The sequence below is a fragment of the Podarcis filfolensis genome, assembly GCF_964270895.1.
Source record: "Podarcis filfolensis genome assembly, chromosome: 13".
Lineage (NCBI taxonomy): Eukaryota > Metazoa > Chordata > Lepidosauria > Squamata > Lacertidae > Podarcis > Podarcis filfolensis.
The window spans coordinates 32,271,795-32,297,852 of record NC_139615.1 but is presented as its reverse complement, the minus strand read 5'-3'; the positions used below and the strand labels follow the sequence as shown (position 1 = coordinate 32,297,852).

Here is a 26,058-nt window from a genome sequence, read left to right as displayed (position 1 = left end):
AGAGTCATCTATTCCAACCCCCTGCAATCTGCAGCTGTCCCGTATTGGGATCACACCCGCAACATTGGTGTTATTAGCACCACGCTCTAACCAACTAAGCTGCATTTTAATACTTGTTATATTTCAGTTCTTTAGTTAGATTTTAGGAGGCTTTGGCCTTTAAAAAGGTGGAACAAGGCAAAATTACATACTGTAGGCAGTGGCGGAGCTTCATGCTCCGGCACCGGGGGCGGAGAGCAGGCAGGGGCAGGGCTGGCGCGTGTCCCGGGGGCGTGGTGTGCCACCCATAGGGGTGTGGCACCCAGCGCAGGCAGGGAAGCAGCTGAAACGGCACCCTGCCGGGATCTTGCTGCCAGGGGTGGTGCGCTCCCCCCGCACGCCTCTTCTTCCGCCAGTGACTGTAGGGAGGGAACGCCAAGGACAAATGGCCATGGACATGTATTGGAGCACACATTTTGCACCTCTAGAGGCCCAGCTTCAGTTTCTGGCATTGTTGGACTGGGGAAAGCCTTTGTCCTGGTACATTGGTGGATCACTAAAAGACTTAGAGCACAGACCCACAGCACAAATTTGTATAAAAATTGCATGCACTAATTTACAGTTGCAGATTATAGGCTGACTTTCAGAGGGAAAGCTGCTCCATAAGCAAAGTGTTCTTTATTTATTTATTTATTATATTTAAAGGAAGGGGCAGAATTTCCACATACTTTCAAGTGGGTCTTTGCTAGAAACCTGGATCATTAAAAATAAATAAATGAAAACAGGAATTTCCAGGATGCTGAATTCAGCACCTGTGACCAAATTTCACACCTGTTTTATACTGCCTCCCCCCACAGGCATTGCTAGGTTATTAAAGGGTTCAGAGCATAAATGCATAGAGTGCCCCTGGGCAAATTAAGAAGGTAGATACGTAGCTGAGGTCTCACCTGCCCTGCATTTTGCATCATACCCACCCACCCTGTAAGCAAAGGCTCTGACCATATTAAGACTCCAGCTAAGCAAAGTTTTAAAAACTAAGGTTTTTAAAAGGGGGGTGGTGGGCTTAGCATGAAAGACAATACCCCTGGCCAGACATAGGTAAGCCTGCCATCGTGCTTGCTTTCCCTGTCTACACTAGATAAAAACATTGTCTATTAAATCTTCTAACTCTGCTAACATCTGCTAACTCACCCCTCTTGTCTGTGTGAGATGAAAGGTGGGTTTCTCATTTGTGCATAACCAGCATGTCTCAAAAATTCCAGCCTTGATCTTTCAACTTCTGGCACTACTGCCTGGCACAGCCTCCAGGATCCCTGGCTTACATTGCCAGCCGCAGGATAGGTGTAGCCTGCAGGTGTTTGACTGGCGCCATGAGGTCTGTGACAGGATGTCATGTGCTTTGTAAGCTTCAAGCCTTTTTTTAAAAAAAAAAGTGGTTCATCTTTTTTATTGCTGTGGTTCCGGCATTAAAACCTAGGCAATCTTCTTGAACACAGCAAAGCTGGAGAATTTGAGCTAGAAACGCACCTCTGGCACAACTGATAAAGCTGTTCTGGAGCTCCTCGCTACCACCATTAACAGAGCAGTCAGTGGTTACGCTCAGCAACCTTAGCCGACTTGCAGCCTCAGGTGTCTTTAAACGACACTCAGGGCTTGTAGCAAACCTTACTAGTGTTAGCAGTCTGGTTTGGCACTAGTGTTGCCAGATGTCCCAATTTTTTAAAAAAAGAACTTCCCCTTAACATTTAGCACCAGCTAAATGGTGCTGTACAGAGCACCAGTGTGACGTTGTCTCTGCCCCCAGATGGCTTGCATTCTACAAGACTCCCACACTCCTATGAAAGAACTGCTGGATATGTTACTTTTATGTGTTCGTTTCCATAAAACCATGCGTATGTGTGCAAAAAGTGCTTTGGTGTGATCTCGATATCAGAGCCTCATAACAAGGATTCTGAATGAGATGGAGAACCCATCTACCCAACCATCACAGGTCATCATCACCAGCATTATCCATATGAAAGTTGCGAGCCAGACAACAATGGCTTGCCTGAAGTCATCTGAGGAGCCTCACAAATAAGAGACTAACTAAATATTCCATGCAAATGAGTACAGTCAAACCCCAACAACATTTTTAAACAGAGGATACTTTAGACCAGAGATGTGGCAGGGGAAGGGAAGGGGACACCAGCTGACGTGTTCCAAGCATGTATACACACCTGTTGGGCTTATTTAATACAACTAAAAATGTTATGTGTGAAGCAGACAAATGTTTGGAAACATATACAAGATGAAAGCGTGCTCTTCAGAGAGCCAGAATAGTCTGTAGTTCCTTGCCAAGTGTACACTTAGTCACATAGTTTGGTTTGCGCCATGTAATGTGTGGAATAGATTTCTGTTATGAGTTTTGCCCATGCTCAGAATTGTGTGATTATCATATTAGCAATCTGGGAAGAATTTTTTATCCCCAGCTCAGATTACTGATGATTTTAGAGGCTATATTTTGAACTGTCTATGTTGTGTGCTTGGCTCGCTTGCTTGAGTCATCCAGAGCTTTCTGATCGCAGATGCTTTTTGGTGTGGCAGGCTAATTGTCCATTTGCTTTAATTGTGGCATGATGTGAACCACCCTGTGATCTATGGATGAACAGTTGTATACTACTACTGGTAATAATAATAATGTGTCCTGGGTTTTGTTGGGTGACTTGTGGCAGGAATAGGGACTAAAGTATGGGAAATGTTGCTTTTTGGCAAGCAAATGGCCTTGATCTTCAGCTCTCTTCGCTTCCTATGATTCAGTTAAGAGCACACTGAATGGCCATTGATTGAGACTCTATGGCTCCAAACGCCACTCATTTTTTAAGTCCTAGGATCTTTACCTTGACCCACCTAACACTTTAAGAATGCAGTCATCAGCTTCCATAAGCATCCTGATGCAGCAAACACAATCTATATTTTCTCCAAATGTTATTTCATGGGAGACAGACTGCAAGACTACACAGAACTGCATGCCTATTTCCTCCGGGATTCCTCTGCATCCCAAAAATTCTATCTTGGACATTCGTTCTCAGTGAGTGCAGCAATATGTGTGCAATCCTCTGCAGGTCCAGCAATATTCTTTGGGATCAGATCAGTCAGCCAAAGCACTGTTATGCTTTTGCTTCTTTGGTAGTCCTTTCCTCAACTATTTGTTTCTAGAATAATGTTACAAAAAACCCCACTATTCAGTCACTATAGAGCATCTCTCCCCGCCAACTAAGCGTAGCTTATATACATTCTATAGTTGGATGATGATTTTAATACACCAGGATTTCCTTTTCATTGTGAATGACAAGCAACCAAATAAATAAATAAATAAATTCCAGCGTTGCTAATTCTCTCTGTTGCTTTAAGCGTCATTTTATTTCCGCAGGCCCTTTAGTGAAAGGAGGAGGCTGGTGACATCTAGTGGTCTTTCTGAGGGAGTGCAAGGAAGGGAGAAGTATGGCATTAGATCTGGAAGATGGGGGGGGGCGTAAGAACAGTCAGATTTCGCTGTGATGAACCTTGATTTCAACTAAGACCATTTTCGCAAGTAGCACTTAAACCCACATATCATCCCCTCCCCCACCCCCAGCATCTTCCCATTCTTAACAAGCTGCATTGCAATGACGAAAGACGTAGTCGTTGGCTGGGAGGGGGGTATTTTTGCTTCCATTAATAACCCCCACGGGGACAGGAGACTATAGAATCGGAAAAGGCCTGGGAATAGAATCTGAGGTCAGCCAGAAGGCAACGGTCATGCACCGGTCAAATTCAGGCTTAAGGCTATTTCCCCACCTCATATCCCCACTTCGAAAAGCTTCCCCTAACACAACCCCCCTCCATCTCCACCCTCAGACAAGAAGCAGCCATCCAGAAACAAACCCCAGGACAATTTATTCCTCCCATGTAATTTTCTATACATCGTTCTGTAAAAAGACAGAAAGGTTACAGGGCAGGGTAGGGTGGGAGCTGGAGCTGGGATCATGTGATTCTACCCCTCGAATAATCTATCGCTGCCCAATAGCTGTGCCATTCTAAAATTAATCTGGTTATAATCATATAAACTCCAGGTGTTTTTAACTCTTCTCCCTCCCACCCTAAATGCTACCTTGCCTATGGCAGGTTGCGTGATGGCGAGTTGGGTGCTCTTCTAAAATATGTGAACTCCTTTCCGAACTTGCAATTGCCCATCATTTCCCCTTTCCAAATTCTCAGGCTGTCCCACTGTCTGCGAAAACAGTCTCGGTTGCTTACATCATATCCACACACTCTTTTTGATATGAACTATGATCTCCCCTGTCACCCATAAGTGTATACTGAAGGAAGCGATGGGTGGAAAATCCTTTTTTTAAATCACTGTTACTCCCTTGACTGTGAATATGTCAGGTTGTTTAAAAGGTGTCAAGTCACACAGAGCTTCTGCTCTTTAATCCATAGGTAATGTTAACATCTCTCATTCTCAACTGCTTTGGAGTATACTACTGACAGGCATTCATAGTGTGAGCAAAGGAGGTTCAGTTACACACACACACACACACACACGTCCGCTTTTATACTCTGTGTTAATCAGTGTGGAAGAACTACCACCACCTGGTTCTGTAACTCAACCACTAATGCAGTTTGGAATCCCCACTATACCCATAAGCAGTCATTGAATGGCTGGAGAGTAGGGAATCCACCCTTAGGACCCTGTTTGTGACTTGAATGCTGCTAAATTTAATCTGCATTCAATTATCTTGGAATATGGCCAAATCATGAGGCAGCCAGGTAGCAGGTTTGGGTTGCCATTAAGAGTGGCAGAGTTGGAGATGGACAGATCTGACCTACTGGGAAGTTCTGCTGCGCAAGCCCCGCTAAAATGCATAGGAGCTGTGCTTCATAGTCCTTCACTTCAGCGATGCTTGCATAGGGAATCTTCCTAGTGGATTATTCACCGGGTTAATTGTTGGGAAAGAAGTGCCATTTGGATTTTCTATCTTGATCCAATCCTGTTTTCATCTTTCTAAATGGAAAAGCTGAGCTGGAATTTAGGATTCGAATTCAGCAAAGTAACCTGTGTGACATCTGTTCAAGTTTTGCTCTTGTCTTCAGAGTGGAAAAATAGAATTGTCATTCCATATCTGATCTCACCTGGATAAGACTGTGCCCATTATCTTGACAGGTATCATTAAGGCTAGCTTGCATTCCTCTCTATCTTCCACGTGGACATTTCCACATAGGCATGTTTTCTGGGCGTTGAGCTGCTTGTTATTTTTAGAAGCATAATTTGATTTAAAGAGACATCCTGTATTCCAGAATATTACAGTCCCTTATATGACATAATAAACGGCCCTTATACGAGTTCCAAATTTTATTTTTCTTTTGGTCTGGAAACGCAAATGATCCAGTACGCAAAAAGAACTAGGCAGACATGTGCAGGATTTTCCGGAGTGTTGTGTGTAATATTTTTATATAATATATATGTGCTCGTGTTTGCATGTGTGCCGTTCCCTCACCCCGTTTATTCTGTGCTGAAATTTATCATGGATGCTGTTAAAGTCTTCGTTCTTTGACAGAGGTAATAATAAATACACTGCTAAAGACAGTAGTTTAATTCCTTATACCTTCCAATCCGGCACAGAATAAACTCCATTCATCGCCGAGTAATTTTTTACCACATAAATCTTTAAAACGAACCGTTGTAGGCTGTTGAGGCTGAAATATTGCAAATTTATTAGTTATGCCCGTGTCGTAGTGGATTCGGTGCGTTTCCATTCGAATATATTATCGGGGAAATTTGTGTCTTTAAATGCGACGTTCCTTCCATTTTCCAAAGGCAGGTTTATAACAAGCAGCTCTTGGTGAAAACCAACTCTGCCTTTATTAGACAAAGATTTAGTTCTAAACACTTTGCTAATCTGCCCACGTTGGTGATGGGGAGAAAGGGGGCGATGCTTCAATGTGGCACCCTATTTAAAATTGGCATAGGAAAGCTTTTCCTCTTAACATTACTAATTATTGAAGGATGCTGGTTATTTCTTAGGAAGATGAAAGGAGGCAAACATTTCTGTTTAGGTTGCAGAGTTCAAAAATAGGAACCGCAAAAGGTTTTGTCAGCACAATATTTAGCTCGACCAACATCACAACTTCCTCCTTCCTTACGACTTCGCAGTGATTTGGAGAAAAAGAATTTTTGTAAATCCAATTATTGTCCGTAAAAAAGAAAAGAAAAAAAGAACCCATCAAATTCTTTAGAACTTCCTTTACTGTGCCAGAGCTTGGTGAGAAGGCAACTACACATTCGCACAAAACTTGTTAGGCTTTAAAAATTTTATTTTTATTTTTTATCTCCTGGAGCTTTGTAATATAAATATGCATTGTCATTTAATTTGGCTGTGATAAAGAATTAAAAAAAGGAAAGAAAGAACAACAGTGGAAATCTCTCAGTTCGTTTAGAGAGCAGGAGATAATTATAAAACCATTTCCCAATCCGTGCGAGACGTGAGTAACATTTAAAAACCCGATTGATGTTGGTAACATTTAAAGTGGTTGGTGCCACGAAATGTCACATACGGTCTGGCTTTTCATTAGAGGAGAAGCAGATAGATTGATGGGATCGGGGCTTACATTTCTGGGAATAAAATAAGTTTGCTTTAGCCCCATAACTCCTTTCAAGTTTACCGATGTGGTCAAAGGGGGGGGGGCTGGAAGGGGCAGCAGAGACTGGGGAAACTGCTCTTGCTTCATTTGTGGAGATCAAAAATGAAATGGTATGAACTTCCAGAGCCTGCTATTGCACCAGAGTAGCAACGAATCAACAGTTTTGGTTTTTTTTATAAAAAAATTTAAATTAAATTAAAAGCAGGCTATTAAATGCTACACAAAAGAGGCAAAATCCCACAGCCATGAGAACTATCATTCATAAGGAGCCGGGTTTGAAAGATAAGAGTCACACACACAATTAATATTCAAGCATTTCCCATCAAAGGAATTCTTTCTGCTATCAGAGAAACCTCAGAAGAGGGAGTGCTATAGACTTGTGTAACGTGGCCCATCTTTTTCTTTTCTTCCTTTCTTTGCCTTTCCTTTTTTCTTTTTCTTTTTCCACGCCTGCTCCATCTGTAAATGAACAAGCATCTTGATTTTATGGCTCTTTTCTTTGTTAAACTGAGAAATGGAGGGTGAGGAGCAGAAAGAAAAAGAAAGAAAGACGTGAGCAGACAAAACAAAACAAAAAAAGACCCCAAAAGATGATGATATTGAAAGCCTAAGTAACACTTTAATTCCACATTCATTTACGCTTTAGCGATGAAGTTGTCACAAGCCATAATGCAGTATTTAATTAAAGTAGCGCAAACGGATCTAGATATGTCCTGCGGTTGCTATCTCCAAATTATAGCTTATGCCGTCCCGGTTGTATTTATGAAACGGCAGTTTCGAAGGTGCAGCTGAGCTGATACAGAAAGTAAACATTTAAACCATAGCTGTCAAAAAGAAAAGAAAAGGTGATGCTTTTCTTTTCTTTTCCCCTTGCTCTGTTTCCTCCCTCCACTCCCCAAATTCTCCTTCAGTTCTCCCTTGTGCAGCAGAAGCATCTTGATTTTCACAAGGGAGAAGCTGTGGGGAATTTCTCTTTCCTTCATTTGACCTACAGAATCCTGGGAAATGGGGTAATGCTACCCCTTCTTGCCGTGGAAAGTTTTGTCACACACCTAAGCATAAGAAAATAGCATCTCAGGGTACCTCCAAATGACAGGATCTCATGCACAGCTGAACAGGCAGGAGGTGCCCTAGAGAAAGGCAAATAACGTCCTCCCAGAGACACACCTTCCCCTGGACTCATCATGGTGAACCAGTCATGTGAATGGCACTGTCCCCGTGGTCCCCATCAGACGTGTGGACTGGTGGGGACAAGCACCAGTGGAAGCATCCCACATGTCTGAGCCTCAGGGATCAAAAGCACTGAGTCGCTGCACCTGCTCCCCAAAATTAGGACCATCTGGATTTCTCTAAGGCTCTATTTGTAGCTGAATGAGAGAAAAGCAGGCTTCTTAGAGCTGTTTCTTTCTGTACCCAAGTGCAGGTGTCTCTGCTCAAACTTCCTGTTGCCAGAAAAAGAACAAACCTACCCCACCTACATTTTGGCCTGCAAGGTTCAACAGAACATCTGTAGAGGAATACTTGTGGTAGAAGTCACTAGAGCAATATGGAGAAATCTGTATGAGGCTCACCAGAAAGGTTCAGTGAGGGAGATACTCAGATTTTGACATTGATGCCTTCTCTAGGGTGTTGGAGATGGGACAGATGGCTTTGCCCTGGGCTGGGACCTCATCACTCTTGTGTTCTTCTGCAGGATACTCAACAACACCTGGGAAAAGTCAAGGGCTCACTAAGATATAAACATGCCCCCCTACTGTACAAGAACTTGTGCTAAAAACAGGGGCATGATGAGCAACTATTTCCATAATGGGGAATCTCAAATGTAAGATCACATGTGGTTCCTGTCCCCTGTTACATTATTGCCACTATTTTTGTCTTTCTTTTTTTGTCCTTGGGGGATGCTTTGTTGAATTGTGTTATTATGAGTTGGTAGAGTTGTCCTTCTTCACAATTCAACTTCTCACCAATTTCTCTGGAATTAAATCTCTGAAGGTATGGGGGTGGAGCATGCACATCTTTGCCTCTGGTGCACATGCATGAATGTGAAGCCACGGTGCAGTGCACATCTTGCTATATCACACTCACCGCAGCAGCTGCCGTGTGGTTTGAGCTACTGGTAACCTGTCGTAGGGCAATTCTGTTTTTTCAGGGTGCTTCCACACTAGCTACTTGCTATGGAATAGCTATGCTCCGTTCACTCACTTTGTATGGGGTGTCAGTATAACGTCGGCGTCCAGTTGTTGTTCTCTTCTGTTTTCGCCATGCTGCTTCTTTCTGCAGATTGCAGAAAAATTGACTTGAAAAGAAAAAGAATGCAACAGTAACGCAGTCTCCAGGTGTAGATCGCCTTAGCTCTTACTCTTCCATCTTTTTAAGAGGTGCTGTTTTAACGTGTGCAGTGACATGCTGAGTGGGAGAGCCTACTGCCACACATCAATTTCCGTACAATTTAGCTATTATCTTTTCTGGCAGCACCATTTTATCAGCATGTGTTTGGTTTCTTTAACTGAGCTCTTAAATTGCAATAAAATGCCTTTTTGCCTACATATAAATAAATAACCAAACGCTGAAATATTTGTACAATAGCACTTAAATAAAAAGGGGGGTTTAGCACAATTAAAATTTTGCTGTGGAAAATCTCACACTATCTATCCTGGTCTTTTCAGTTGCTGTTATTTTACCAATGTGGTCTCTGTTCCCCCATTCTTACAATTTAGCCTAAACACTTTCAAGTATTTTAAACAAGTTATTGATTTTTAAATTTTATTTCAAAGTCCTTTAAAGCAAATTAAAAACAATAGGGGGAAAATTATTAATGAAATTACATGCTCAGATGAATGGCTTCTCTTCTGCCCCAGTTGTTATCCGCTAGTGTGGATGGAAGATAGTGTGATGTATGCACACAAAAGGGCTACTCTCACCCCACAAGTGTGGAAAGTCCACTGCAATTCTACAGTGAAAAAGCAGTGATTGGGTAGTGATAGAGGCCAATCTGGAAGCACCTTTTTGCTTCTCAGCCTTCTTAACCTAAACAACAGGCATCATGCTGGCTTTTGAAATGGTGGACAGCAGACTATTGCAGAGTAATTGAATGCAGTGTAACAATGGCAGAAAAGAGCATTAATTGATGTGTAATAATAAACAGGGAAAGGGGAACATGGGCAATAACCATTGGTATGAAAATCGGGATGATACAAGCATATAAAATAGAAAATATTGAAGGATATGGGGCTATGGCTCTTCCTTCTCCTCCCCTCCTAGCAGTTCTAATACCTTTATTACTACTTGTCTTGGTGGGAGAGCCAACTTACTACAGAGTAAATATCAATTCACACTGTTTTCTATATAGTGGCTACCACAAGCTGAGTTCCATACGAGTTTGGTATGGTATCTGCATTCATTGATAATGCAGATTGCATCTTGCCATGTTGACATTCAGCTATTCAGGAACAAACACAAAAATAACTTAGAATCCTACTCCGTGGTGACTTTAACCACATTGTGAGAAGGAAGACGGTCACCTCCAATCTTGCTGTTAAAAGCCCAGGATTATCCCAGCTCGGTTTTCCAGATTTCTCACACCCTGACTGGATTATGGTGATATCAGTGCATGGTGATTTCTCCATAGCTGGAGCTGTAGATGCAACAGAATGAAGATTGTTGAGATCTGAACTGAAAGAATGGACTGTACCATTTCAGGCTTCATGGGGGGAAATCTGAATGCTCCCCTATGTAAAACAAAAACTACAAAATACCTCCAAACAATGTCTCTGATATGCTAGTTTTCTACTTGTGGCATTGTTTTTAATGTGCTGAAACATTTGAAAAAAGGCAGAAGGCTTGCAACTTAGTGGCAGAGCATGTGTTTTGCATTCAGAAGGTCCCCGGTTTAACCTACAGCATCTCTGAGTAGGGCTGAAAGAGTCCTCTGTCTAAAACCCTGGAAAGGATGGTTTAGTGTAAGGCAGCTTCCTATTTCTTGCATCTTTATATTCCAGGACTTAACCACCTCGGGCTTCTGTATGTGTATTTATTTTTATTTGTTGGTATATTTTTATACCATTTTTCAAACAGATCTTCTTCAAAAGCAGCTCACATCTACCAAAAAGATGAGACAAAGGCCCTTCCCTCAGGGCTTACAAACTAAATGAGTAAATTCAGTCGGGCCCACATAGCAAGCTTTTAGATGACTATTGCCTGAATCCATCGCCCACATGTCACAGCTGAAACTTCTTCTCAGATATTTTCCAGATTGTTACAGGTTGCAATATACACAGCAGTAGGAACAGGGAAGTGTGGAAGAGTACTGGCAAAACATTATGAAGTTCCAGAAGAGAAGCGTTCTTTGCATTCGTTCTGAACGTTTTCACCTTCGAGAGTTTGAGCCTTTTGAGCAGCATTTGTCAGAGGTGATGATTATTAATATGAGATTGGATGCAGGCAGGACTGGGTAGAGTCAGTTGGATGCCTGCATGGAAAACTCAGCACACATTGACATGGAGCACAAGCCCCATTGAAATGGAGTTCTCCAGCACTAGCCCCATTGAAATGGATGGGAACAGTGAAAGAGCAGCACAGGACAGCTTCCCTTTATATATTGTGGCTCATGGAGTAGATGTATTTACTTGCCCTCACTAGCATTCAACTGTCCCCTAGTTCAACTAGTTTTTGAAACGAAAGACACAGTGAAATATTCACCAGCAAGCTTTCAATGACGAATGTACTGTCCAGCAAGATAAAACACTAGGGGTGGCATTCAACTATATTTTACTCAGAACAGACCCACTAAACTCAGTGGGACAAGTTGGGTCCATTAATTGCAATGTTTCTACACTGAGTAAAACTGAGTTGAATACAGCCTTGGGTCACCTACCTATTTTTCACCTTTCTCTCATACTTCAGGTGGGCTTACTGCTTTACTTTTATAAAGCACATATATATTTATTTTCCTCACAAAAGATGTATTGGCAACATCGCAGGCTTTACCCAATTTACACCATTCATTCATTGCCTTTTTCTGCAAGCAGACCTCCCCCAGCCCCACAAGCTCAACCTTGGAGATATATTTGTACTGAACAAAATGAGGATGTTTCCAAACTCCATTGCCCTACAAATCTATCTTCTTCTCCCATAGGAAGACCATTTCTAAATGTAGAAGATAATGCAATTATAGATTCCAGCCAATTTAGAATTACAGAAAGCAGTAAAATACTTGGGTGAAGTCTGGGTTTGAATTTCATTGTGGCTTTTGACATTATTTTTCACCATCCCCGGACTTGTTTTGGACTTGGGTCATGCTAGCTGCTGAAAGCATAAGCTTCTAAACACAGAGCTTACATGGTGGAGCAATTATGTGAAGCTTGCCAACGTGTTTGTAACTCGGGTGGGCTGCTAAGTGTAGTGTCTAAGTGTGTGAGTTGCAAACTGGAAGCCCTAGTAGCCTTTAGCAGCACATTCTTTTTCAATATGTATTTATATGTTACTGAATGAACTTAGCACTGTTCCAAAGAAGCTTGTGCCACTGTATTCATTTTCGCTACAACCTACTAGCATATCTACCCAGCTAGATGTTGATGCAGCATGGTCATCTCAAAGAAAATGCTTCCCAGTGGTTAGTCACATTTCATGCTAAATTAGTAATGTACAGAAACTCCAATTACATGGACCTGCCAGGTCTCATGGTGACTTCCTATGCCAATGTCAGTGGCCCTGAGGATAGTGCAGTGCCGGGATGAGACATGACCACAGGATCTGGGCCATCCATACTTTTGGAGCTTCTCATGTGATATAAAGCTAGACCATCTGGAAGCTATTCCTTAGCAGTTCTCACACCATATTGACAACAATCTCTTATCTATAATATGGAAATAATACTGACCTAGGTGATGGGACTGTTGTCAGGATAACTGAGACCCGTTCTAGACATCGCATCAGAATGAAATGGGGCACATTTTTTAATATTCCCCTCCAAACACATGTATACACAAGCACATACATACACACACACACACACACACACACACACACACACACTACAAGTAGAAAAAGAGTCTAGCAGGTGGCTTAGGCGAGAATCTTTCTCCTTTGGGAGCAAACATTCAATAAGAATTTATGAAGAGCCCTGCTGGATCAGGCTAAAGAACCATCTTGCCCAACATTTTGTTCCCATAGATGCCTATGAGAAGCCCACCAGGAGGGCATGAGTGCAGTAGCACATTTACAGATGGCATATACCATCTCGTTCTGTTGCATGTGTAGACCAGGACTGAGATCATGTGCAGTACACAATGTGCTTTGAACAGTTAGGGAAAGCACCTATAGAAATGCACTGTTTTGTTTTTATTATGCATATCCGCTTTGGGGCATGCTTCTTCCGCTGTTTGAAGCAGGGTGCAAAAACCTGGTGCATGCAGATCTCTGCAGGTGACCTTAGCCATCACAAAGCAGGCTCCACACACGGCACTTCTAACTAGCCTGGGATTCAGCATTTACTGCAGGTGCCAGGATGGATTTGGATCTTGAGAACAGGCTTCATTCACAGTCTCAAAGTTAATATTCGTAAGGCTGGTGCAGATGACATTTTTAAGATGCATGCCTGACCTTAATATGGATATGAGCAAGTGTGGAAGAGAATCTGTGTTGATGAAGAGTGGTGTATCAGCCCACCCACTTATGAAGAAAGGCTTAAATAATTGGGGCCTTTAAGCATGCAAAGAACAGCGGAGGGAGGGCATGGCATAAGTTCACAACATCATGAACCACTTGATTTCATGGAAAGTAAATGGCCTTTTAAAATAATCAGAACACATTCTTAGTAAACAGATAAGATGAATCAGCTCAAAGTCCAGCTTGCTGTTCCCACAGTGGCCAGCCAGATGCCTATGAGAAGATCTAACAATGGCTAGTAGCTGTGCTAGCTTGAAAGAGAGCCTCCTTGTTCAAAGATGCTATATCACTGTCTACCAGATGCCAGGGCCAAACAGAACGGCTCTCTCCATTGTGCCCTGCTTGGGGATTTTTCAGGGGCCTCTAATGCAACTTTTAGAGAGGGTGCTGAACTAAGGCTGCAATCCTATGAATACTTACCTAGGATGTGAGTAAACTCCATCGAACACAAGCAAGGTTGTGCTGCAAATGGACCAAAGTAAAGCCATTCTTATTTCTTTAAACCAGCCACTGCTCCTTGGTAAAAACTAGTGCATGCGATGACTCGTTTTCCGCTTTCCATCACCCTTTCTATTGCAGAATTGGTCATTACAGGTTGCTGAGGGCGGGGAGGGCGGAAGAATTTCTCCGCACAGTCATCTAAGGGAATGAAGAAAAAAAACCCACTAGAATAATTGCAGTGACCTTTTTAAGAGAAGTGGCCCTCCAGGGGGGTTCCAGTCAAGAGATATTTTGATAATTCTAATCATCTAATCAGCACTTGTTTCTTTTAATCTCCCCCGCCCCCTTCTTACTTTTCCTCTTTCCTCTGGATTGTTCTTCCAGCCAGGGGAATCTGAAATAAATTGACTCCTTTACGTAATTATTCCAAACCCCTTCACAGGTCACTTCCAAAGTTTAACTCTGATGGCTGCTCATTTTCATCAGATGCGAGCGGCTCAAGACGTTAACGCTGAAAATAATTGGCTGCTGAACAAATTTAGGAAATTGAGTGTGTGATAAAGCAAATAGAAATGTTTCCTTTATCTCCCCCACCCCCTTTTCCCCTTCTATCGTTTCCTCTCTGGCATGGGGGTGGGGGTGAATGGAAGGTGGACCTGCTCCCTTTTGCCGCCCTCACAGATCTGCTATTAAAGTTCCACCTACGGCTAAAGAAGTTTTTGTCCGTGAAAAATGGTCATTTTGTTCTCCATCCCCACCCCCCACCCCAATCCTTGCTGGATAGAATGTTATTAAAATGCTAATTTAAAAGGAAAAAAAGAGTTAAATATCTAGCAATGGTGAAGTCTAATTGGACCCATAATGAGTTTACTAAATGTGAGCGCCCCTGACACTCGCGGAGCATAAACAGCCAGCAAACAGATCATTAGCAACGGCGTTCATTTATTTTGGCGACCTTAAGATGACCCCGCCGAGGGTAGGGTAAAAGAGCAGGTGGATCCGGCTGTGACACCCCCCTGGGGGGGTATCCAGGAAATGAAGCTATAAGCAGCTGCTATAGCAACACCTCTGTTGAACAGATGATGTAACGAACAGCACCGGCCTGAAAATCTTGGCAAACCAGAATGCGTCCAGCTCCCCTCCTCCTTCCCTCAACACACACACACATACACACACAGAGACATGAACAGGGTTTGCTGAAACAATCACAGCTCTTACCATGATTCATTCGTTCCTTTTGAAGGTATACAATGTACCTTTTTTGACCCCATTGGATTTTGAAATGAGGGATCAAAAGCTCTCAAAGTGCATTTACCCCAGCATGCTCCCCCCTCCGCCCCCAGGACCTCACCACCACCCCAAAAGCAGGAAAGCTAGTTATCTTAGCCTGTATCTACCGAGATCAGGCAGCTGCCTGAGATTCTCATGGATATTTGAACGTATCTTCAAGAAGAGACTCGGCCAGGGCACAATTCTGAATCCGAATCCTTGCTGCCCTGCTGGTGTGCAGGAAGACAGTGGGGACTGGATTAAAGCTTGCAGGAGGGAGGGATAGGTGCAGAAAGCTTTAGCTCAAGGTGAGGAAAGCCTCGTTGCCCACACAAACCCAGGAGCAGCACTGCCATTAATAAAAGCTATACTGCTCATAGTACCCCCACAATTCACCTGAACCCCATGAATGGCAAGGCAGGGATGGTTAAGTGTATGTATATGTGTATGAATGAGAGAGAGAGAGGGGGGGGGAGAAACACATACATTCAACAAGGAAATGGGTTCATCTGATCCTCCATGTCAAGTACAGATCGTTAAATAAGGAATACAATGCATTGCACAGACAATGTGACACAAATTAGCAATTGTTTTGTGGGACGTTGTGGGTCTTGGTGTGGGATTGGGGAGTCCTAATCTTTGGAGTTTGTAGGAGCGTCTATTCTATGGGGCGTAGAGAACCTCAGGATGGTCCCTCTATACAGCAGAAATGTTCCAGGGAAATGAGTACTTGCTAACAAATGTGCACTTCCCTAAAAGAAGAGGGTAGCCACGTCTTCCAGTTTTTAATAGTCTGTACAGTGTTTCTCAGCAGCCATCAGATATAGGTGTGGGCAAAATCCAGCTGAAAGTGAGCACCTAGTAAAAATAAGAAGATTGCAAAGGACAAGCTAAATTTTATGTTCAAATCAAGGGCATCCTGGACACCACAGGAGTTTTGAGGTGCATGGCTGCTCATAGATTCATATTTTGTCTAATTCTGGGTTGCTGTGCACATACTTTTTGATCAGCTCTGACACAGATATTGGTAGAAACTGAAAGTGCAGACAACTTCAAGCAATGAGAAACTGTCCAATTTGAACTTGAGCTTAGAAAAATTGATTCCAACCAAGCAAGACTTATAAAGACAGCAGACAGCATCTCGTGGATGAAATCTGGATTTCAGGATGTCAAAACTATTTAGCGTCTCACCACAGAAGCAAAAATGCAAATCCAAATTTTATAATCTGGGAAGCTGAAATTTGGACAAGCGCTCTCTCTATATATACATTCATTCCCATCAGTAAAACTTTCAGCTAAATACTACACCAAATTCACCAAAGCCTGTGCAACGTCTGACAGTAATGAAAGTTGGGCAAAAAATTAGTAAGGTTTATTTTAGCAGTACATTCCAAAGGTGTGCTTTTATTGATATATTATACAATACTACTTCCAAAGCTATAATTTAATATAATATTATTATGTCTACACTTTATATGTTGCAATATTCTCTGCTTCTAAAGGTTAGGTGAGGGCAGTTATATATAGAAATTTATTATTTTTATTATCACTTGGGGTCCACATTTCCTCCAAGGAGTTCAGAGTAGCGTAGGAAGGAATCCCACATGGTCTTCCACCTAGTTACTGTCCAGGCCCAGATCCGTGTGGCTTGAGAGTTGGGGCTTTATTGGATTTGACCATTCCCTTGGTCTAGAAATAAATATGCATGCACTGAAAGCAAGACAAATAAAACTTACTGCTTTTCCACTCTTGTTAGGAGACTGGATAACTTCCACAAGATTGGTCCATTAAAAATTCCCACTCAAGAGTTCACATCCTCACAATGGACTAAAAATATACTGGCCTGCACCCTAAAAGATTGTTCTGTCTATTCTGTGAATTTCAGCATGATTTCTGAAAGTCATCTTGATTTTTTCCTGCATATGCCAAAGAGATACACAGGAGGTGACAACATTGTACATACATGTTCTCTGCTTTTTTCCATGACCATACTCATGTCTCTGAAAGGTGGAGGAAATCCATCTTTTTACTGAAGTTTGTTACTGGGTTGTAGGAAATGCCGTTCAGTATATTTCCAGTCCATATCAATTTAGTATGTCAATACATAACTATTCTGCATCAATCAGCTGGGTTTTTTTAAATGCATGAAAATTGCATTATTTTAAACACATTTTTGTATGCGTTTTACTGCATAATGTATATTATTGTGTGTATTCTACCCTAACACATGTGTTTTTGTACAAACTTTTAACTGCAACATGCATTTTTCTATATGCATTGTGTTAGGGGGGTTTTTGAGCCAAAAACTACCTTACAAAATTCGGAGAAGTGCCGAAACTGAAGGATAGCTGCATTCTGATCTGTGTTTTATTCTGGAGAGCACTCCTATCTGGTGTGCTGTATAAACACACAAAGAAATCCTAATCAGATGAGAAGCTCTAAATACTCCTGATGTGGCATGGGAGCAACCAAAGAGGTGGCAGCAACCAGGACCATCTAAGTGGCATGTGCAGCAGATCTAAGGTGACACACCAACCAGCTGCTTTTGTACTTTAGTAACCCAGTTCATGGAAGTATGGAATAGCAGGTGACTGTGGATGTTCTACTGGATCTGAGGTTGAAAAGTAGACAGTGTGCAAGCTCTGAGCCTCACTGTAAAATGATGCATGAGATCACACATGCATTACAGTGGTACCTTGGTTTAAGAACAGCTTAGTTTATGAACAACTTGGATTAAGAACGCTGCAAACCCAGAAGTAGGTGTTTTGGTTTGTGAACTTTGCCTTGGAATAAGAACATGTTTCATTTCCTGTTGAGTGTGTTCCATTTGTAAGTTGAGTCCCCCGCTGCTATGGGAAAGCACGCCTTGGTTTAAGAACACTTTGGCTTAAGAACAGACTTCTGGAGCGGATTAAGTTCGTAAACCAAGGTACCACTGTACTGTGCTGCTGGACGAATGCTGTTGTGTCCTAAACAATCGGCCTATGCATACCCAGTGTAGCAGACCTCTGTGCTGGTTTGGCACATGGGCACCTGTGAGGCTTGTATTGGTCTGGTGGCTTACATGAGCAAGTTGTTCCAATAGTGGCTGCCCTAGACAGCTATGGGGCCACGGATCTCCAAATCTCAGAATGACAAACAAAGTGATTTTCTTCATATACTTAATGGGACCTGCCAAATCAGTTCATCATAGGCAACCCCATTGAAGCTCATAGGATAGACAGTTGCCCCATGGCCTGAAATTGGAAAGCTGATTAGAGCTGGACTCTTAGGGAATAATGTTTCCCTCTGTTTCAACCAGCTTTCTTTAAAAGCAACCTTACTCATGCCAGCTGCCTGATGTCTTTATTTGGGGTGTGCTTTCCCCCACCCCCTGCCTCTTTGGAAAGGGCACGAGCAAGAGTAATCCCTAGAAATTAGTATAAAATGAAATAAAAAAATCTCAAGTAACAAATGCCCTGTTACCCCTGCTTCGCCCCCTCCCTCCACACACACACCCTGGAACATCCCCCCTCCCTCCCTGGTGCACTTTCGATGAACCTGTGAAATTGTAGCAATGGCCCTTGAAGTGCAGTGGGGGGAATGATTTAGGAGAATATTAAAGGCAGTGTGGAGATTCAAAGGCGCCTCTCTCGGGGAGATGTGGAGAAATACGCAGCACAGATGGGCTGCACAGATTAAACATTTCCGTCACATTGTTTCCAAATTGTGTTGCGGTGCCTGAGGGTTGGCACTGCGGTCAGAGCGGCGCAGCGGAGTGGTAAGGAGCCGCCACGCTTTTATGGAATAAATATTAATATGGCAGCACCACGTGATTTTTGCGATCCCATTGGCTTGGGGTGATTGTGGAGGGGGGAGGAAGAGGGTGAGAAATGCTGTAACCAAGCTATTGTCTCGGAACTTGGATGCTTTTCTTTTCTTTTTTTTTAATGGGGTGGGTGGAGGATAAATGGTATTAGGATTGTAAAGCACTTTGCAAACGTAAGAAGAACTAATATGTAATCATGGAATTCTTTTAACTGGGAAGGACCAGAAGGTCATCAAGTCTGTCACTCTCCCAAAGGGGGGGCGAGATCTTACATCAGGAGCGCCCCAACCCCGCCAGCTTAGATATGGGGGTGCACACTGTCTTCAACATAATAAAAAACAGGGGGGCATCTAAGCTGGACACCCATTGTTATTTTTAAAAAATTCCCAAGGTAAGTAAAATAATACAAAGTGCTAGGACAAACCACCGATCCCAATCCAACATACAAGTTTTTTTCAGTTGCACAAGATTCTTCCTCCAATAGAAGTTCAAGGAAATGGAAAAAGGGCGGGGGGACCTCCTTGTTTTTAAATAATGCACTTGTCTGCAGGAAACAAAGGCAAATATACTAGCACTTTTACACTTTGGTAGGGGAGCAGAATTCTCTTAATTCAAGCATCATTACAAAAACAAATTATTTTTTGAAATTTTTATTTTATTTGTTGATGCTGTTGGCTTTAAGGAATTTTGTGAAAAGCCGAACAAGTTGATAAAAAGTGGTAAATTTGAAAAGTCGGTACCAAACTTTTTTACCTTAAAGTTCATCAAGATTTAAGTCTTAAATTTTATTATGTTAAATTTCCCCCTCAACATTAGGATGCATTCCCTAGGAAACACAATTCCTCTTACATTGGTGTATCTCACCTCTCTCACCTTTGAGATTACAACTAAGTGCCACAAGCCCCTATCAAGAGCATATTGAGGCACTAGGGTACCTGTATTTAGGTACCTAGGGACGCGGGTGGCGTAAACGGCGTTTCCGTGTGCTGCTCTGGTTCGCCAGAAGCGGCTTAGTCATGCTGGTTACATGACCCGGAAGCTGTACCCCGGATCCCTCGGCCAGCAAAGCAAGATGAGTGCCGCAACCCCAGAGTTGGCCACGACTGGACCTAATGGTCAGGGGCTTTTGATAACTTAAGAAAACAATCAAAGGCAGACATTATTGTGCACTCTTTCTCTTCCTTCCCATGAGCGAGTCCACCATCTTTTGATGCCTGATGTGGAAAATCTAACTGGCATGCCCTTGCACTCATAATAAACAAGGGCACAACCCGTTGGGAAGGTGCCCTGTACATGCCTGATTGAAATGAATGGGAGCTGCCAAAACCAGGCATCTGAGGAAGGCTTACCTTATTACAAGACATCTCTGCTTCCAGTGTTCATCCCCAAATTGTCTTGCGTCCTCCTGGAAATTAACTGCACACTTTTTTTGCCTCTATCCCATGAAGTTCCTTGTGGGAGTTTTGCAGCGTTCTGATTATATTAATAGCAAAGAAGTAATATGGGATGGTTGTGCATGTTGCGTAGATTTAATAATTCATACTAATTGTGATTTATGGGAAGAAGCGTTTGAATACGTAAAGAACCAGCCTAGGAGGAGGAGTGGTGAATGTAAACACATGGAAAGAAAGAAAGGCAGCAAACCGGAATGTGGTTAAAGGTGTGGGCAGAGGATTTATGAAAGGCAATTGAAGTATGCCACCTTTGCCAAGAGAGAAAAGGCTATTCGCCTGAACTTTCGTATTTATTTATTTATTTATTTTAATTTTGCATTTTCTATTTTACATATACAAGCAAAATAAGAAGATAAACATGAAATCCCCTTTGACTTCCCTCCCTGCCCCATTGTCGATCTTAATATTATGATTTCCCCCTCTGCATCTCTTTGATAAATCTGTTCTTATAAACCCTCTATCATTCCATAGTTCAGATTTTTACCACAAGTTTTCTGTCATTCCTACCAAAGTGTGTAATTGTTTACAATCGTTTTTCAAGTAGATTGTAGACTTTCCCCATCCTTTATTAAAGTCCGCCTCTTCCTGGTTTCTAATTCTTCCTGTAAGTTTTGCCATCTCAGCATAGTTCATCAGTTTTATCTGCCACTTCCTTGATCAGAGTTGTACCATCTTTCCATTTCTGGGCTAACAGAGTCCAGGCAGCTGTGGCCGCGTACATGAATACTTTCATCTGCTCCTTCGGAATCTCTGGACCTATAATACCTAAGAGAAAAGCTTTTGGTTTCTTAGGAAAAGTTATTTTCAACATTTCCCCCCAATTCATTACATATCATTTCCCAGAAGTCTTTTATCATCTTACATGACCACCACATGTGATTTTTTTTTTTAGAAAACCCTTCTTTTTGTCCAACTTAAACAGTTCATTAAGCTGGTGATATTGCAACCAGTGGCAGAGGAAGGGGGTGTGGTCCTCCGTGGGTGTCATCACTGGGGGGGGGTTGACAAAATGAGGGTTTTGGGGGGGGAAATGGGCTCACAAAACTTTTTAGGAGTGACATGGTGGCTTAGGCGCCTGCAGGTTCTGCACTGCCTGAAACGGCAACATGGGACTTGCGTCTGCCTACTGCCTCTCCCTCAGCTGCTTCACAGCTGAGGGGGAGACGGCAGAGAGGCTCCAAGCCTCAGAGAGGCTGGCCCAACCCCCATCGGCATGGGTCACACTGCCCCCATCGACGCAGATCATGCTGCCCCGGCTGCAGGACACACACACCCCGCACCAGGCACCCGAGCGGCTAGCTACACCACTGATTGCAACCAGTCAGTTACTAATTCTCTTATATCTTTGAACCCCCTTAATTTTAAATCTTGATTTACTTCTATTAATAATTCTTTTTATGTTGCCCAATCATTTCTCATATTCCTTTTTTTCACCAATATTGTTTCAAGTGGGGAGAGCCACCATGGTGTTTTGTGTTCCAGTAATTTTTTTATATTTGTCCCATACTTCATACACCGGTTTCCTTATAAAAAAAAAGCTTTATGTCATGCCACAAATAGGCATGCCAGCCAAATCTGTTATCATGACTTTCAAGATCTAATATGGAACTGTTTTCCAGCGATATCCTTTCCTTTAACCAGCAAAGACAAGACGCCTCAAAATATAATCTCAGATCTGGTAAGGAGAATCCACCTCTTTCCTTGGCATCTGTCAGTAATTTATACTTTATTCTTGTTTCTTCCCCTGCCAGATAAATCTAGTAATAGCTTTCTGCCATTCTTTAAAGCATCTTGTATTGCTGATCACTGAGCTTTCTTATTAATTTGTTGCTTATTTATTTAATAAATTTATATCCCATGCCTTCAGCTACTGAGGTTCCCAGAGTAGCAAGGTGTTTTTAATATTGTACACCGCCCTTGGATTTTTTGATAAAGGATGGTATATAAATTGTAGTAGTAGTAGTAATACTGTTGTGACTTATGTCTACCATTCAGGTTATGACTTAGCTGTTGATATCCATCAGTCCCAAGAGACAATGGAGTGTGCCTCCAGGGGTGAAATTGCTGTGTTAGCAGCACTGAAGTGAGCTCCCCGGGGTGCACGCCTGGGCAGTGTGTATCGTGGTCCTGAGCTGCCAAGATGACAAGACCCTCCTCTCAGCCTTGCTGATGTGGTCCAAAGGAAAGCATAGCAATATGTTTGGCACCAAGTTGGCTGCGGGAGTTGCCAGAAGGAGTCATACAAAGTGCCACCCAACTGTCTTGGGGACTCCACTCTGGATTTGTGTAGGGTTTACTCCTTAGCCTTTTCTTCTCCCGAAGATGTCCTGCAAGGCAACAAAGTTTTAGGATCAGAGTTTTCCTTCTCCTAGATGGGCTACCTTCCCAGATTGACGAGGTCCATCTGCCCCTCACTTCCCTCTACAGCATGTGCAGAAGCCACCTTCTTGGCTGTTGGACCCACTATTGGTCTTATCCACTCAATTCCCCAGAGCCTGGCTTTGCATGCAGGGAAAGTCCCTAACCACCGAAGGTTTGAGTCCCTTCAGCTACCCTCACCTGGTTTAGCTGGCCAGTCAAAGCCATTCCCTGGCTCTGTCACATGCTGACAGCTTCTAGGAGCCACAGGTGGGAGCTGAGTGCAGGGTGGGGACCAAAGGTGGACAAATTACCCCAGAAGGAGTACAACATGTCCCCCACCAGAAGCAGTACCCTCTTCTAACACTCCATACACCCCTGTTATGACATTAATGTTATGACTAGATATAACATTAATGGTATGAATCCTTGGGGGAAATCTATGTGCCATTGAATTGTTTTTGTATCCATGGGAAAAGGTATGATCAGTGACACTTGTGCCTGCCAACTGTCTAATCACAACTCTGATGTGAAGTGCCCATATTGAACTAAGCACTCTCCAGATATGTCCAGTGTTAGTTTATAGAACGTGTTTTGTCCGCCAGCACTTCACAACTGGTCTTCAGCACTTAGAAGTTAAAACAACTGAATTCACTCTGAGATACAGGTGTTTGTGAGAAATAATCACATATAGTCAGAAATTAAGCACTCATTCAAGAACCAATTAGAAGAGGAATGCATCACCCATACAGCTGTTCAGAGGGAGGAACTTCAGACAATTCCACACAAGATGCAAATAACACATTCCTGGTCCATAGAATCAGGTAATGCCAGAAAACCAATCATGTCCCTCTACCTCCTTTAAAGCTCTCAGAGCTGCTGCGTATCCATATTGTAGTCTATCAGGCACACTGGTCTGAAGGGAAAACACACTCCAGCAGAGCAGAGCCTTTAAGAGGTGTGACCTAGGAAAAGTCCCAAGGAACAGATAGAAAAGTCTGGAGGGTCTCATTAGGTCCCTTGGATTCCCGGTCTTCATTTATCTGTGCTTATTGTTGAGAGGTTTCTCCTAATGTTTAACTGAAATCTACCATCTGTAATGTAAGCCCATTAGAACTAGTCCTGCCCACTGGGGCAGCGGAAAATAAGTACCCTGTTCTATAAGAGAAGCCCTTCAGAGGTTTGAAGTTTACTCTCATATCTGCCTTCAGTCTTCTCTTCACCTGGCTAATCACACCCAGTTCCCTCAACCTTTCATTGTACAACTTTTGCCCTCTTCTGAACCTGTTCCAGTTTGTCTGCATCCTTTTTAAAAGTGTGGTGCCAATGGAAAACTGGGCTGAAACTAACAAAAGGAAATTCAATATAGACAATTTTTTAAAAAAATCAAATGCACAAGGATAGTGTGCGGGACATTGGCTTGGCAGGCATACAAAAAGGATCTCAGGATCTGGTCATTGACCATAATAATAAAGATTTGATTCAATCTCAGAATTATAATCAATCACAAGCTGAACATGGATCAGCAGTGTGATGCTGCCAAAAAAAAAAGATAATACAATTTTAGGCTGCATTAGTAGCACCATAGTTTCCAAGTCTTAAAAAAATCATTTTATTCTGCACTGGACAGGCCTTATCTGCAGTACTGTGCCCAGTTATTCTGTAAAGGTGATTGCTAGCCCCAATGGCTATGCTCTGCCTTCACAGTCAGAGGCAGCAATGCTTCTGAATATCAGTTGCTGGGAACCACAGGAAGGAATAGTGTGCTTGTGCTCAGATCCTTATGGCACTATGCTCAAAAACATGATCCAGGTTGATGAGAAACCATTGATGAACATGCTCGATTTTGCCTGCTCTGGATCCACCTGATGGTATTATTATATATCCTGCATTTAACCAGTTTGCTAACCAAATATCAAATGCTCTGCTGAAATAAAGATAAATTATGTCCACTACATTCCCACAATCCACTAAGCTTATAACCCAATTAAAATCACTTATCACTACATTGTTACACATATGATTATAAACTGACTCCTTTTTCCTCTGTTCTAGTGTGTTCCAAGGTATCAAAGTCAGACTGGCCACTCTGTAATTTCCCAGATCTTCTCTCTCCCTTCCGCACCCCATCTCCACACTGTGAGGTTCCACACTCTTCTCCTCTTGGGAGAAGACAAAAGCAGCTCCTTCCCTAGTTGCAGGAGTTCCTGATATCCCAGAGGAAATGGAAGGAAAGTACAAGCTCCTTTGAAGAGATGGGGCCCCTTCCTGACCCCAATATCTAGGATTAAGAAGGCTAGACTTCCATGGCAGAGGCCACATCATGACTTTCTGCCTGACCATGAGGCAACGTAGGCTGTCATCTCAGAAAATAGGTTTTGGGCACTAAAGAGACAAAGAGGTCTCATTCATAGAGCACTACCTACAGGGAAGTTTCTCTATGCAAGCCCCTTTGAAATGACGGGGGGCGGGGCGGGAGCTGCACATGAGCACAGGAGAAACGTCTTGAGCTGTCACTGCAGCTTCCTGGGGGACATTCAGACCCTAGCACCTCTCTTTCATTCTCAAAAACTAGCCACTGTGCTCAGGTTTCTTCCTTTCCAGTGTTAAGCCCTAAATTTTGTTCTGAGCCAGCTTTCAGCCCTGGGCCAGTTTTTGAGGTAAACAGATGTCTGCAGCGACCCAATATAAAACCCTCCCATGTCAAGCGACCCTCCAATAATGCGTGACACAGCTCACCTATGAATTAGAGGCCTCCATTTTACTAACAATAATGTATGATGCTCCGGCACTAATAATGGGGCCAAGCAATCATATACCGATAAGCCTGTGATTGATTTTGGCTTTTCTCCTCGGGCATCCATCATCCCGCCATTGATCTTCTGTGAGCGACTGGGCTGATTAACTACATCGCCAAAGTAGGATCGGGGTTGTTTACGAGGCGCTTGGACTGTAACTAGAGCTAAGTTGGGGTTGAGGAGTAAATATTGCTAGATCAGCGTTGGCAAGGTGGGGTGTGGAGCCAGCCTTTTGTTTTAGAACAGGTAATGTCTCACTATAGAGAAAAGAGTTTGCCTCCAAACCCCGAGGCTTAGTCAGGAGCTAGGATGTATTAGCCCCAGAATCTGTTTTACGTGCCAAGCAGGGCCAGCCCATGACATTTTGGCACCTGAGGCAGACCCCAAAATAGCACCCCTTTCCCACTAGGGAAGAAGGGACGAGGGAAGATCTACATCAGGAACAAAGGTGTGGGGGGGAGATCAACATTGGGATCTGCTGCCCGAGTGGGCCATCACCTCACCTTGCCTCATGTGTGGGCTGGCCCTGGTGCCATGGCTCTGCTCTGGAGAAAACTAAGTACATGAAAAAAAGAGTGCCTCTGAGCATGTGTAGTGATTCTTTCCATTCATAGTGAGGGCAGAG

At 42.9% G+C, this 26,058-nt stretch overlaps 1 protein-coding gene and 1 long non-coding RNA gene across 16 annotated transcripts in view; one reads left to right on the top strand and one right to left on the bottom strand.

The window, feature by feature from the left end:
* Positions 1-26,058, top strand: part of SKAP1 (src kinase associated phosphoprotein 1) — a 338,005-nt gene that overhangs the window by 275,110 nt on the left and 36,837 nt on the right. The window lies entirely within an intron of this gene.
* Positions 1,395-26,058, bottom strand: part of LOC310748245 — a 30,199-nt gene continuing 5,535 nt past the window's right edge. Inside the window, exon 2 of the long non-coding RNA XR_014541243.1 lies at positions 1,395-2,640. This is a non-coding gene — a long non-coding RNA (uncharacterized lncRNA). The remainder of the gene's footprint in view (positions 2,641-26,058) is intronic.